Source organism: Triturus cristatus, chromosome 1_2 (genome assembly GCF_964204655.1).
Source record: "Triturus cristatus chromosome 1_2, aTriCri1.1, whole genome shotgun sequence".
NCBI classification, from domain to species: Eukaryota; Metazoa; Chordata; class Amphibia; order Caudata; family Salamandridae; genus Triturus; species Triturus cristatus.
The window spans coordinates 218,286,763-218,303,033 of record NC_140580.1 but is presented as its reverse complement, the minus strand read 5'-3'; positions in this window follow the sequence as shown (position 1 = coordinate 218,303,033).

The window sequence follows — 16,271 nt, the reverse complement described above, 5'->3', positions numbered from 1 at the left end:
GTCTGGTTGTGTTGCCATTCCTGGCCTTCATGCGTATTGGTAGATTTTTTTCCTGGGCTTGCATCAGGTTCATATTGAAATCCCCGGACAGTATTCTGTTGGCATGTGGGTAACTGAGCTTTAAGGCTTCGAGAGCGGTGACCAATTGTTGGATGTTTCTCCCCTTGTGCTTGTAAGTGGGGTGCATGTAGATGTTCAGGATTAACAAAGTGCAGGAGGGGGAGGCTGTAAGTTTAATACATTGCATCCAGGGGGAGTCTAAGTCGATATTTTCTTCTTTCCATAGGATATCTGTTGAAATATAGGTTGATAGGCCTCCTTTTGCTCTTCCATGTATTGCCTCCTTTTTAGTTGTTATGAGATGTTCTTTGTAACCTATGATTGGAGTGTTTGTTGGCTGCCATGTTTCTTGAAATAGCAGTATGTCATTTTGTAGGATGAAGTCTGCGAAGTCGATTTCTTACATTTTGGAGGCTAAGCCATTAACGTTCCAGGAGCAGATTTTACAGCCCTGTAATGTTGTTGGGTTTTTATGGGTTTTTGTTCATGCTGCTCCTTGTTGTAAGTTTAAGGGACTCAAGTGCTGATTATCCTCACTATTGGCTGTTTCTGATGTGAGATTGTAATCGTGATTTGTCTTATTGATTGGGCTTCGCCCTTTGTTTGGTCCGGATTATCAGGATCTTTCACTCCTTTTAATACGCCCCCTGTGCAGTAGGGCTGCTGTAGTGGGCTTGGATAACAGGGTGGTTCCGCCTTTTTTAATTCCATACCCCATGATGCAAATGCCTCCTTGTACCTCAAGGTCTGTTCGGTGATAGAGTGATCTATCCAGGTGGCTATTGTGATTTCAGGCCCTATTTGGTTTGGGTTAAGTTGTAATTCAATTATTTCCAAGTCCCTGGATTTAATATGTCTCAGGGTTGGAAGAGTTTCGAGTAACCTTATTATTGCAATTCTGTTCAATATATCGTGGGTTCCCCTCGACTTGTAATGTGGGACCAACTGTATCTGATCGTGAGAAGTAAGCAGTTGTGTTTGTATTCGGTCGATCGGGGTCCCTTTTGATGCTTCTGTTGGGTCTTGATGATATGGTGCCACGTGATGGATATGTCCAGCTTGATCTTGTTGTGTGCATTCAATGGACTCTCTGCTCCTCTGGGACTGTGGGTTAGTTTTGATTTCGTTATTGACGGTGTGCCTGTATGACTCCTTTCACACTAGATGCTTCATCCTGAGTACGAATTTCACTTGTTTTTGTCTTTAATTTCTGTAAGGTTTGGTTTGCACCTGTTTTTAGAATTTCTTTGCTTGTTGTGTTATTGAGTTCCTGCGAAGGTTTGAACATGTCATATATTTTGCTTATTGATGAGATTTCCTTTTTTTTGCGAGTTATGGCTTCTTATAGTGGCAGCCTCTTTTATTGCTGAGTTGTTATGATCCAGCATGCTAACTGTGCCTCTGTTGCTTTCATCTCTTTTATCATGGCTTTTCTGGGTGGATGTCAATGATGTTTGTAAACTGACTTTGTTTAGTTTACTTTTCCTTACTTTCCTCAAGCGTTTTCATTCCCGCATTGTAAGTGGTGTTTTGAGGCTTATTTGTTACTTGCTTTCAACAGCTTCCTTTGGTGAGTTACTTTGGTTAGGAGTTGGTGCTGAACCTTCTGAATGTGGTTGTTAATTCAGTTGTTCGGACCCTTTCTCAGCATCTGATGAGGTTCTACTTTCGCCCGCTTGATTCTTGATTTCCTCTTTCATTCTTTTGTTAATACTCCAGGAGATTTCCCTACTGACTCTGTTTCCTTGGGGTCTCCTTCCATGGATGTAATGGGGATGGTTTGAGTTTCCCTGACTGCCCCCAACAGCACTGATATTATGGTTGGAACCCTTGCGAGATTATCAATTTTTTGGTGACAGTGGCAGGTGTGATATGTGATGTCCCGCTCTTGTTGTGCCTTTGTTATCATGGTGTTTAGGTCGTGCAACTTTTGTTCTATCCCCGATCGCATAATGCTTAAACGTTTAGTAGCTTGACTTGGGTATCCAGCTTGTCGGCATGATAGGTCATAGCAGATCTGATCATTTCCATGGTGCCTAATAGCTGTATCCAGAACTGATCCTGTTGGTGGGCATCCTTGTACTTCCGTAATTGGCCCCCTTGTTCCTTGGTGTTACTTAGTCGTTCAGTTTCGCGTAAGTGTTGTGCTTCAGAGGGACAGGCTGGCGCGAGTTCGTCAGCCTTGTGGGGCTCATGGGGCGCTGGCCCCTTTATCTTTTGTTGAGGTGGTCCCTGTTTTGACTGCTGTGCAGTGTGGGATTGATTAATTAATATCTCAAAATTGGCGGGGACATGTTCTTGCCCACAAGTTATTAGAGCCCCAGGTTGGTTGAGAGATTAAGGGTCTGCCGGGGAGTATGGTAATGCGCAAAAACTTCCAATGTGGTCTTGCCAAAGCACAAGGTCGTCATCAGGGTGCTGCAAAGCGATTTGTTGTTGCTGGTGCTGGTGTTGTTGGCTTGGTTGGGCCTGAAAGATCCATTGTCTGGACATAGACTCCCAGTTTGATCCTGGGGTGTTATGGACTACGGCCTCTACAGCCTGATTAAAGGGTCCTTGGCGCTCAATAAATGAGTTCAAAGAGTCTCGTGTAGGACTGGCACAACTTGTGCCTTCTATTGTGGTAGGCGTAAGATCCCCTTGTTTCGTGCCTTCCTTCTTTGCTGTTTTGCAGTTCATTATTGCTATCGTTTTCTCTGTATGTCTCATTAGTGTTGTTGCCAGGCCAGTTCTCCCTTAGTTTCCTTGGCTGCTTTGTAGGCCTTATGCTTCTCCGGAGATAGACTACGGCATACTTTTAAAAAGTCTGTTATGAGAGCCCGCTTGCTGGGTTTGGTGCTGGTTTTAACAGGAGAGCAAGTGACAATGGTAAGGATCGAGTTGTTTTCTTTAGTGTTATCTATTTTGCTCTCCTTGTCTTTGTCTTGGTCGGGCTCCAATTCCGATTCCTGGGGCATGCTGAGGTTTTCCATTGCTTGTTGGCCCACTCCTTCCCTTTTATATTTTACTTGCGAGTGTCCTGCCGTGCCCCTGACTTTTTCTGATCTCAAGGTGTGGATACTGGTGCAGTTTATGACGCAGTCTATGACGCACAGATTTGTCCCGACCCTCGAGTGCTGCGACTTGGTTAGGCCTGGTTGCACTTGTGGGTTTACTTATCTGTTGCTGGAGTGCTGCCTTTGAAGACTAGGCGCTGTTGTGCTCTGTTATGGGGGAATATGACTTTTCCCTACCTCCTTTTCCCTTGCTCCTGCGGTATCCTGAATGAGCGAGGCAGTCTTGAGATGTAACTTTAATGCACTTTAGGCGCTCCTGGCTGCTCTAAAAGCTCTGTGCTTAATGCGGAGGGATGCTAAGTTTAATGGCTAAGGCTGAAGCGGGCTGAAATGGGTGGCGGGGGAGCAGGAGAGGCAAGCGGGGCACACTTGGTGGGGTCGCAGGCTGCACCCGACCTAGTCGTGCTACCTCCGCTACACCGCCAAGGGCTCACTCTCACTGTGGCCACCAACTAATGGCGGCAGCGCTTGCCACTTTCGCGGAAGACTCCCACTGGGGCGCCTGCGACAGGATTCTTCCTGGAGGCTGCTTCTGGGCGCCGCAGGTGATCCCCTACTACAGAGCTAGAGAAGCATCGCGGATCGCGTCTCGCCTCACTCGCAGCTCACCGAACGCCCATGTGATGTGTGTTGAGCCAGGATGAAGTGGTATGTAGTGGTAATTAAGACAGTTGCACTCACACCTAAAAAACCTAATGCACACTATCACATCTAGGAGACAAACCATGCAGCTCCTCACTGACACATTTAGATAAGCATAGAGTTTACAAACAGAAGCAGTGATTTACCCACAAACTTACATGCACATGCAATTAGAGCCCCAGATATAAGAAAGACATTAATTTACATATCTGCTGAAGAACTGGCACTTTGAAGTGTAATATGCACAAAAGTAGCCCTTGCATCATGTTTTGGGCCTTGTACAGTTTATCATGTGGATGCAGTTTTACATGTGGCTCAACCTTCATATTTTAAACAGCTACACAATGTATAAACTGAAATTTTACTATACATAAATCAGTACTAAGATACGCTGCAGCTAGGTCATAGGGCAAGCTGGTAAGTGCTTAAAAGGAAACACGTACTCTGAAGATTCACTGAGCTTTATGCTCTCATCAAACTCATATGCCTCATTAAACATCCACCATACCAACCAGAGTTTAATCTGACACACCTTAGTAGAAAAGTAAATAGGCATGGAAACACTTACTGACATAGTGACATAAGCACCTAAACCTTTACTGATATAGAAAGACACAAATGATATGGATGAAGCGCTAAAGAAGGTACTTGCACACACACCTACAAAAACTAATTCTCACTAACATGCCCAGGAGACAAACCATGCAGCCCATTAAAGAGACACTTTGATAAACTTAGAGGTTGGGAAGGGAGGCTCTGATTTAGTCACAAACTTACATGCACATGGAATGAGAGCTGCAGATATGAGTGAGACATTCATTCACATATCTGCTAAAGAACTGATATTTTCAAGTCTAACATGTAGAAAAGTAACCCTTGCATCATGTTTTGCACCTTGTACCATTTAATGTCTATGTGCAGTTTTACTATTGGCCCAACCTTTATATTTTAAACTGCTACACAAGGCATAAACTGATCTTTTACTAGATATAAGTCAGTACTGAGATAGGATTTAGCTAGCCCATGGGGAGGCTTATATGTGCATAAATGGTAACAAATGTAGTCTGAAGATTCACTGAGCTATATGCTCACAGAGAAACTCATGTGCCTCATTGTACATCCATCTTGCCAATCAGAGTTTAATCTGACACACTTTAGTAGGAAAGAAGACAGGCAGTAAAACCCATGCTGACATAGTGACAAAAGCATCTAAAGATTCACAGATATAGACAGGCACAAGTGATATGTATGTAGTGCTAACAAAGGTAGTTGCACTCACACCTAAAAAATCTAATACGCACTAACACGTCCAGGAGGCAACCCATGCAGCTCCTTGCAGGCACATTTATATCTCCTCAGAGGTTACAAACAGAGACAGTGATTTACACACACACGGACATGCACATGTAATGACAGCCCCAGATATGACTGAGCCATTCATTCACATATCTGCTAAAGTATTGACACTTTCAAGTCTAACATGCACAGAACTTGCATTCTGTTTTGGGCATTGTACAGTTTAGCATCTGGATGCAGTTTTAGTTGTGGCCCAATCTTCATATTTTAAATGCCTACAAAACGTATAAACTAATCGTTTACTATATATAAGTCAGTACTGAGGTAGGTTGAAGTCTGAAGATTCACTGAGCTATATGCGCTCATACAAACTTATGTGCACTATTAAACATCCACCCTGCAATCAGACCTTAATTTGACACTCCTTAGAAGAAAATCAGAAAGGAAGTAAAACAACCACTGGCATAGTGACAGAAGCACCTAAACATTCATTGATATAGAGAGGCAAAAGTGATATCTATATAGCGCTAATGAAGGTGGTTGTACACACACTTCACATATCTTTTAAAGAACTGATACTTTTCAATGTAATATCTAGAGAAGTACTCTTATACTAAGTTTTATGCCTTGTACAGTTTAAGCTTTGGATATAGTTTTAGTGCTAGTACAAGCTTCACGTTTCAAAGTCCTACACAATACATAACGTGTTGTTATACTGTATATAGGTTTCCTTTTAAGTCAGTTGCACACACATGCAAGAAAAGTAATACTGACTGACACATCCAGGAGGCAAACGTAGTTCCTTAGAGGTACATTTAGAGAACTATGGAGGTTAAAAAGAGAGCTATTCACTTACAGAGAAACTTTCATACTTATGCAATGGCAGCCGCAGATACACAGTGAGATATTAATTCACTTATGCGCTAAATAACTGACACTTTCAACTCTACATGAAGAGAAGTCCTTGTACCATATTTTGGGCCCTGTACAGTTTAGCACTGGGCCAGCCTTCATATTTTAAATTTGTACACAAGAGATAAACCCATCTTCTACTAGATACAAGTCACTACTTAATATGTCATACGTAATTACAAAAGCAAGAAGGCGCAAAAAAACTCAGTGAGATAGCGATAGAATCACCTAAAGATTCACTCATAGAGACATGTACAACTGATATATATCTAGCGCTAAGAGAGGTAGTTGCACACACACTTCAGAAACCCAATACTCACTAACACAGCCAGTACGCAAACCATGCATTCCATTTCATTCTCTTTTAGAGAACCAGAGAGGTGAAAAACAGAGGCAGTAATGTATCCTCAAACTTATATGCAGATGTAATCGCAGCCCAACATATTGGCTGAGACACTCATTCGGACATGGGCTACAAAACTGACATTTTCTACACAAATATGAAGACCAGTTGCCCTTCCATCATGCTTCAGGCCCGCTCGACTTCAGCCATTGCATGTTGTTTTACAGCTAGGAAATTAAGTAGTAAATGTACTTCTATTTTTTGGTTTTCAGACATCAATATTTAGTTAACTAGAGAGTTACAATACCAACATAAACTCAGAGAAGAAAGAAGCTGCAGCAAACACAACATCTCCTCAGAACTGAGAAAAAAAAAGGAAAAATGCAGAAAAGGTTGTTTAATGGAAAATAGCTGGTGGCAAGAGGACAAAGGCATTTCTTAAAATTGTATATGTGCAACTGAAAACAGTGCAAAAACAAATAAATAAAAAAGAAAGTATTACAGCAACTATCAAAGGAAAATGTCTATCATATTGTAGTTTATTTTGACATGCTTGTCATAAATGTTTCACTAAAAATGGCCATGCATCATGTACCATACAGCACTCACAGTGCAATGGAAAAGACCATACTTTAAACACAAATCAAACATTTTTGGCATAAAACTATTCATAAGATTATATAAAAAACGACTTTCAATAAAAATATACATATGGTTACTAAAAATATACGATTGGATAAATTAAATATAAATTCATATAAGTCACCCTTGCTCAGGTGACAAAGGGCGCAAAACTAGTTAAAACCATTGTATACAATCAGTTGTCATTAACCCTCTGTGTTCTTTTTCTGTTACCCCACATTTGGCCTAGAAACTTGGCCACCACACATTCAAACAGAGGTCTAGTGTCAGGCTTGAAGATTTGGAATGCTTTCTTATGGTTTTTAGTTCCCAATTGTTGGCAGATTGGACTCAGCCAGTTAGTTCTGGGTATCACATACATCAGGCAGGCAAACATTACATGGGCTAGGGATTCCTTGGGGGTTTTACAGCCAGAGCACACCGTGTTGGCACTAAATCACCATTCCAATTGCCTGTAAAGTCATGCAAAGGCACGATGCCGAACTTGAATTAGATATATAGTTTCCTATCCTTCGTTTTTTCTATGAAGTCTAGGAAACCCTCGAAGGACCGGTCTAATTTATGGGCCACAAAATCTTCAGTGAGATTTCCTCAAGATCCACTACCAAGCTCACCCTGGACTACACACTCCCAATAGAGTTTGTTAACTTGATTTTTCCGAGGGACCAAAGAGGGATCCTTTTATTCCCAGATATCCCCTAGCCCAATGTCAGATAGCAGATCCTTCACATTTCTAAGTCAGTTAACTTTGTTAAGTATACCCATACGACTTACATCAGAACAACAGAGGACGCAACTTGGCTTTTGTGGCAATGGAGTGCCTTCCCATGTCCAGCATAAGAGGGAGAAGTCGGGTGCTCTTGGGCAACATTCCTAGGATCCTAAGGAATTTATATTCTGAGCTAGTGAGCTTCTCCATTCATTCAAATCACCACAGTTCTGACCCATACATCACAGAGCTCACTACTTTGAGGTCATAGACTTGCAGAGCAGCCGCAACTGGCTTGCTAAATGAGAATCGATGCTCTTTCCCTAAGGCCCCAATTAACTATTTATGTTTCAGAGTCAGTTTAGAAATGTGGGGTTTCCATGACAAGTTATCAGACATTTTAGATCTAAATATTCAAAGGTACTGACTATTTCGAGCTGCATTCCACCGAGGGAGGACCGACCCTTGTAAGACTTGTGGGGATTCAATGTTCTGAATTTTGTCTTGGCTATATTTATTACTAGGACTCTTGTATGTCAGAAATCTTCAAAAAAAAATGAAGAAGCCACTGTAGACCCCCTGTTGCTTTGGACACCAGCAGTGTGTCATCGCTAAGAGGAGGGTCACTACTTTTTCCCCCCTAGCGAAGGGGTATCTGCCGGTTCAGCTGTTAAAAATGGCACAACATTGTTTATAGAAAGGGAGAAAAGTGTCGGTGTCAGTATGCCGCCTTTGCGCACTCCCCTACTGACAGGAATTGGATCAGTGAGATGAACCTGGGTGCCCCATCGCACTGTAGCAAACCTATCTTCGTGCAGGTAGATCATCTATGTTTCTTTTGGCAGCCCCAGATCAATGAGTGTTTGCCACAATTTCTGTCCAGGGACTAGATCGAAGGCCGTCTTTAAGTCTATAAAGGCAAAGATAAACAGCCCTTTGCAATAGTCACTGTTTTCCAGCAGAGTAATGGAAAGCGAAAGACCTGGTCGACAGTATTAGTTTTCTCTCTAAAGCCCGCTTGATTGGAGTTAAAACTTCATTTTCCTTGGCCCATGCTTGTATCTGAATCAAAAACGTCCATCTGAATACTTTCTGGATTGAATCGATTAAACCTTTCTTAAATAGTGGCACAACTTCCGCCCTCCTCCATGATCCCGGATTTGGAGTGCGATCCGCTATGGCATTAAATAGCACAAACAAATAACGCGACCAGCTGTTGGTGACATGAAGGAAAAGCTCACCAGGTATACCATTCTGTCCAAGGACTTTCAATTGAACTATTGTGCTAAACAAGGTTACAATAGCCTCCGGAGTGAAAAGGACCCCATTAGTTTGATGGGAGGCTCTCTACTGGCCATCCAAAGAGATAGGAATTTCTTGATCTGCATATAGGGCTGAAAAGTGGCCATGCCAGTCATAGGCAGAGATGTAGTTCTTAAGCAGAGGGGCTCCTGACTGGTCGCCCCACACCACCAAGGACCAGATATTTTTAGTGTCCCTATCATGGCAAGTATTCTTTAGAAACTGGCACCTAGATTCGTCCCACTCCTTTGCTATCAGATTTTTTTAAAATTTTTATCCTCATCTCACTATATAGGAGGGCAAACTTTGCTATTTTCTTGGGGGTATAATATAACCTATTGATCACATAGAAATGGTTCTTTTTTAGCGAGGAAGGTTTAACCACCTTATATAACAACTGGAGAGAAAGTTCAAACAATTCTGCAGCAATGTTCTCTAAAACTGACATATTCCAGACTACATTTTGTGGGGGGAGGGCTCTATCTTCGGCTTCCTGCAGCTTCTTATACCAGATCCCAACTTCCTTTTTTATAAGATGTATGTTCTGGCATTGAAACTCTATTTCCCAGTTCCCACCTATGAGAGCTTTCTCTGCCATACACCAAGAGGCAAGTTGTAGATATTTGAATCTAGAGAAAGAATCACCAATTTTCAGCCTTAATACCTCCCAAGGGTGGATCCCGTCTGTGGAAACAAGATCGGACCAAATCCGAATACCGGCACTCTTAATGGGTAGTGCTAGGCTATCCACTAGGCAAACAGGTAATCGAGGTGAGTCCCAGATGGGAGCAAAATCCGAGTAGTAGCCTATCCCCCCATATTATCCTGATCCTATACCATAAGTTCAAAGTTGCCTTTAAAACCTTCAAACGGACCTTTTTGAAGAATCTAGGTGCTCCAAACTTATAAAGAAAGCCCTCTCCCCCTCCCTCCAAAGTAACCATTTAATTTAAAATCTTCCCCCAATTGGAACACCCCGCAGTGCAAAGTAATGCCCGAATATTTTTAAACTGAAAGGCAAAAGAATACCATAGTATATCAGGTAATGCCAGCCCCCCTTTCTGAAGCTTACGCCTTAATTTTTCCAGGAAAGCCGGGCCGTTTTATTTGACCAAATAAAACTTCCAATTTTACTTTGTATTTTACTTATATCTCTGCGTGGAAACTCTAAGGGGATGGTGCCAAAAAGATAGGTCAATTTTGGCAGGATAACCATTTTTACTAAATTTACCCTACCATATATTGTAAGAGGCAAATTTGCCCATCTTAAAAAAAGACGATCAATCTCCTTAGCAACCCTCTTTAAGTTAATCTTAGGGATGTCGTCTAAATTATTGACGATTATTATTCCTAAATATCTGAATTCCGTGCTAATTTTACCCGGCCAATTATCAATGTTTCAAATCATTAAATCGGTATTAGAAGAATTTGCAAGGTATCCTGAATACGAACCAAATTCTTCGAGGAGGACTTCTACTCTAGGAAGTACCTCAGTAGGATTATCTGTATACAACAACAGGTCGTCCGCATAAAGGGATAGCTTTATAGGCATAACTATGAACACTAAACGGGGCAATTAGTTCATCTAATCTGATCGCTTGGGCAAGAGGCTCTAAATATAAATCAAAAAGTAATGGCGAGATGGAACATCCCTGCCTCGTTCACCTTGCAATACTAAAGCCTGATGTCGGCCTACCGTTCAGTAAGATCACCACTGAGGCTCCCTGATAGCAATTAATCAATGTCCTTATAAAAGCTGGCCCCAGACCCATTATTTTTAGCACCTCCCACAAGAAAACCCAGCAGACACGGTCGAATGCCTTCGCCGCATCAAATGCTGCCATGGCCAAAGGCATCGACCGTGTCACAGCCAGGTCAATACTTCCAATCAACTGCAGGTTCTGTTCTTGAATGAACCTCCCGGGAATAAATCCCTTTTGGTCCGTATGAACCAACTGTGGCACTAACTTGACCAGTCTCCCTGCCAATATGCTCATAAAGATTTTATAATCAGCATTAAGCAGGGAGACTGGCCTATATGAGTCAGCTTTAAGGGGGTCTTTTCCTGGTTTTAATATAAGGACAATCGTAGCGTCCTTCCATGATTTGGGGACTCTTCCTTCTGCACTATATACATAATTGAAATGTTCACATAATCTTAATACCAATTCGTCCCATCGAATTTTATAAATTTCCCCGGGAAGAGCATCACTCCCGGTAGCCTTTTGATCTTAATCTTTTTGATATGAGTTATTACTTCGCTATCTGTAATATGGGCATCCAGAGCAGACGGACTACCCTCGGTAAAGACAGGCAGTTCGTTGGATCGCAATCAATTTTGGATGTTCTCAACACTGGGGAGATCTCTTCCCTATATAAGTCCGAGAATAGAGAAAGAAGACGTTTCTGTATGTCCTCATGCTTACATGATGTTTCTCCATTCTCGTTTATAACTAGTTCATTTATGTTATTCTTGGCGCGGTCTGCCCGTGTCTTACAAACAAGGAGAGCCCCCATACTCAAAGTGCTGCATATTATAAGCAGACCACTGGGCTTTAAATTTTAATTCAAGTCTTCCCCTGGAATCCTGACGGAGATGGTCTAGATCTTTATTAATACTCACTGATTCTTCAATTGATGGCTGGGGAGTACCGAGCCTCTCTTCCTCCAATATCCCTATCTGCTTTTCGAGCTTTTGAAACTCCAAAGTCTCTGCCCTATTTTTGGAGCAGATCAGACTATGTAAGTAACCTCGCAGATTTGCCTTAAAACAAGCATCCCAGACAAAATCTAACGAGGTCGAGTCGATGTTAACAGCAAAAACGTCTGTAGTGGAGGTTTTAAGTGCACTAATTATATCGGAATCAGAGAGCATTACCTTCTTCAGGGTCCATCTTGTTCCAAGATTTTGTCTAGCCCTTGAATAAGAAAAAGATATGGGGGCATGATCAGAGAGAATACATGGCAAGATAAAAATATCCCCAACCTTCTCTAAACCCAACCTGTCAGTTAAGACGTAGTCGATTCTTGAAGAGTGGCCATACTTTTTACTAAAGAAGGTAAAGCCTGTTTTATCTCCCTTTTTAGCCCTCCAGACTTTGAGGTTCTGGACTTTTAAGAGTCCAGAGGTGTCAGGGAAACAACACCCGAAGACCCCTGAGTCCCACCTGTCTCGGTGCACAAATAAACAGAGACACGGGCTTCTCGATGGCGGCGTCAAAGACCAAGGTTTATTTACTGCAGGGACACAGAAATCATAGGAACCACACTGAGGCAGAATCTACGAGACTGTTCAATTCGTATCAAGTGGGTAGCGCCTTAAATACAAGAAAAATGTCTCGGGGCAACATTACACAAATATTTCAACATTACACAAATATTTCTCATGCCCAGCCCGGTATCCCAAACAGACAATAAATAAATATCAAACAATGATTAGTTGTAGGTTTTCGGTATTCGATCAGGTTCTCTCGACAGTTCTCCATTCTTCGCCCGATCCTCCCCATCATAAAAATCGTAACCTCCCCATTGTAAAAGCCCAGAAGGAAAGGAGCAGAGCCAGGTGCAAAGGATTGAAATGTAGGATAAGAGGTGTTTATGGATCATAAACGGGCAGGGCAATCGTCTTCAGCCTTTCAGTCAGGACAACGGACACAAGAACCAGTATGGCAGGACTGGCCTCAGGCAAGGGAGGCAGCTTGATTCTGCCTAGTCATGCAGCGTCAGCCTTTCTCGGGCTCGAGCTTACGTGTCCTTAACAAGGTGACTCTGCCGGGGTCATCGTCCGTTCATTGACTATGTGAGGGCAAGAAACAAGATGGATGCCGTAACTAAAATGGATGCCATGGCTTTACAACAGAATGCCCTACTTCTCAGTGAATTCATGCTAGTTGCGCGGCGAAAACACTGTCATGCCTATAATGGATCATTTGCGGTTCATTGGTACCAAAATCGTGTCAGTACTACGATACCGAATTCACGGGTTCGGATCGCTACAGAACCTCAGACCGTCCTTTTGCCCTTACATAGGCAATAACTCACTCTATGTCAGAGTCCAGTTCTATGTTCATCAGGTCACTGATATGTTGTTGTAGCATTACTCTATCCCGTGGCATATCTCTGGAAACAGGTGGTTTTCTTATGCATGAGGAAACACAAACGTTACATAAGGCAGGGCCACACTGAATAATGAGACAGCATGAGAATAAAAATACCAACGCAACACCAATGACCATTAGAACCTTCCACCCCCATGCAGATAACAGATTCCAGAACCATCCCATAAGTGACCAGTCACCTTCCTCTACATGAATGGAGTCGGAGATTTTGTGTAACTTAGAGATGGCCTTGTATACTGTTGGCGCATTATCTGGGATAAAAACGCAGCAACTTGATTGGATCATTTTGCATACCCCACCTCGATCTGCAAGTAACACATCAAGAACCATACGGTTCTGTAACGTCATGAGGCGATCCGCTTGAAGCTCAGCCGTTAGGTTACTAAGGGCACCTGCAGTTTCGGTAATGGTGGATTCAACTACTCGTGTTAGTTGACGCAGGTTTCTACTGTTGACCATAGGCCCCCAGAACGGAAGGTAACCTTTGAAAAAGTCTCCTGCTTCTTGGCCAGCAGTATCTTCTTTACTGAATACACCTCTCACAACTCTTGTTTTGTGATAGTCCGGTGCAGCAGTGTATGTCGGAGGTAACAGTCGAGCGATATAACATGAGCCTGATCAGTCAGCGGTCAGCCATGTATATGCTCTGTCTTGACAAACAAAATAGGTACCCTTAGCGGCTAAGAATGCTGGGGAAGATTGTGACGGGAACACGTATGTTTCAATACAGTCACTCTTCCCAAGTCGAGCTTTCTGATTCCTCCCATTCCCTTGCAAACAGACCTGACCTTGGTGGGGTACGACCCAGATCGGAGTTGAGCTCTTCCGTTTGTTCTCGCCCAGAGTAATGCCATATTCTGTAATGTTCCACCCCATGTAAACTCGCAACTCATCCTTGGGAATGTACGGAGTATTATTGACATCTCTCACCATGTCAGTGATTCCTTTTACCAAGGCTCTATTAGCAGAGTTATACCGGGTGGAACGTGGAGGTCGTGGAGGGTAGGTCTCTAGAGCATAGGCGAACATGGTCTGAAATGCCCAGAATGATCCATTATAACTGAAAGGCAGAACCAAGTAAGGGATGCCCTTGTCCATGGTATGTGGTATCAGGCCACATACCCAGCAGTTTGTTGTGTTAACCACTAGTTGATGTTGGTGCAAGAGCTGAATGAAAGTGTTGTTTATAAACTCAGAGCGTCGAGCTTGTTCGTGAGCAGGAAAAGGGTGGAAAGAATGAATAGTACCAATAGTTGGGGAAGCAGAAATATGGGGAGATACTGTAGACATAACAGGTGCAAAGATCAATTGAATACCAAAAATAATTCCGCCTACTAGAGTTGTAAAAACAATCAGAAGTGTCAGAGCACATTGCATTAGGAAACATTTGCTATGTAGTATATCATACAGTTTGGTCTTATGCACATTTATGACTTTAACCCGTCGTAATTCAGGAAGCTCCATCTTCTATAACCGTTCGCAACGGATGGTTTGTACCTGTTAAAAACTTACCTCTATCTATCCTGGGAGTTCCCAAGATAAACAGAAGAAACCGACCTAATGTCTGATTCCCTGTAAATTAAAACAAGGCACACGTTACGACCCTACGGTAACCCAGACGGCAAGGTAAAAGGATAGCAAAAAAATTTAAAAAAGAGCAAACTTCCTGACAGTACGGGATGTAATGCAATCAAAACAGTTTTACAGTTTTTCAAACAAAAATGTAGTAATGCAATGTCATCAGTTCATCACATGAGAACGAAGATTGTATCTGTACTTTCCAGGTCTGGTTTGGTCTGGAAATAGCTGGTCCACAGGTGCAGAAATGTTCGACTCCACAGATGACAAATGTTCACTTTGTGCAATACTTGGTTCAGGGTTCAACGGAACGGTTTCTGCTGAAGTGTCAAAGTTCTGTGTTTCAGTTTGTGGACGGTCCGTTAGATACTCTGCATCACTGAATGGGATGTGTCTAGGAACAGGTTCTGTCTCGGATACACCAATTACTCGTCTAACCCAGTTGTCATAGGGTAGTGGAAGAGGGACACGCTTTGTATGGCTGGCGTGCACCCAATTCTTCCTGCCGGCCAGGCGTACTGCAGTTCTGGTTACAAGGAGGACCTGGAATGGGCCTACGAATCTCGGCTGAAGGTTTCGGGTGCGTTCGAAGTTTCGCACCACGACCTGGTCCCCAGGTTTCAACGTGTGGCCTGGACTCTCCGGCAGTTTAGGCAAGGATTCGAATACCTGTTGATGAATAAGACTCAGCTTAGCAGTCAGATCATAAAGGTAATCAATCAACATTGGGTATTCAATTTGCCTAAATTCCTTTGGCCTAGGGACTCCCCAAACATTAGCAGGGCGGCCGAACACAATCTCATATGGGCTAAGCCCTACTCGAGAGTGTACCGTCGCTCTGGTGGACAGTAAAGCTAAAGGCAGGGCATCTGGCCAAGAGAGACCAGTGGAAGCTTGAATTTTCGCAAGCTTCAGCTTCAGGGTGCCATTGTACCCTTCCACCAAACCTGCTGACTGTGGATGATTCGCACTGTGGAATTTCTGTACAATTCCTAGACCTGCACACACACTCTTCATAACTTTCCCTACAAACTCACTTCCGTTGTCTGACCAAACAATCCGTGGCATACCATACCTAGGGAAATATTCTTTGAGGAGGATTTTGGCAGTGGACATGGCAGTGTTATCCTTTAATGGGTATGCCTCAATCCACCTTGAAAAGGCACATACTACCACTAGGACATACTTAAGATTGTTACACCTGTCCATGTGGATATAATCCAACTGAATCACTTCAAAGGGACAGGAAGGGGGAGCAAAATGACCAGTTGGGGTTGGGGTTCCCTTGCCAGGATTATGCATCAGGCACACCATGCAGTTTTTCACCACTCTTTCCGCACACTTCGTAATTCCATCATTCTTCCATACTGGAGCTAACATTTTACAGATCCCTTTCGAACTAATGTGCGCCGCTCCATGCGCCATCGTGACTACTGCAAGTACATACGCATTGGGTAACATCCAACGTTGCTGCTCAGACAGATCAACCCAACATCCACTCGAATCCATTTTACCCGTTTTCTCCTTCCATTCATTCTTCTCATCTTCAGTTGCCTCATTTTGGATTGCTTTCACACTGTCAATCGTATTCTCACACATTCCTGATTCAGCAA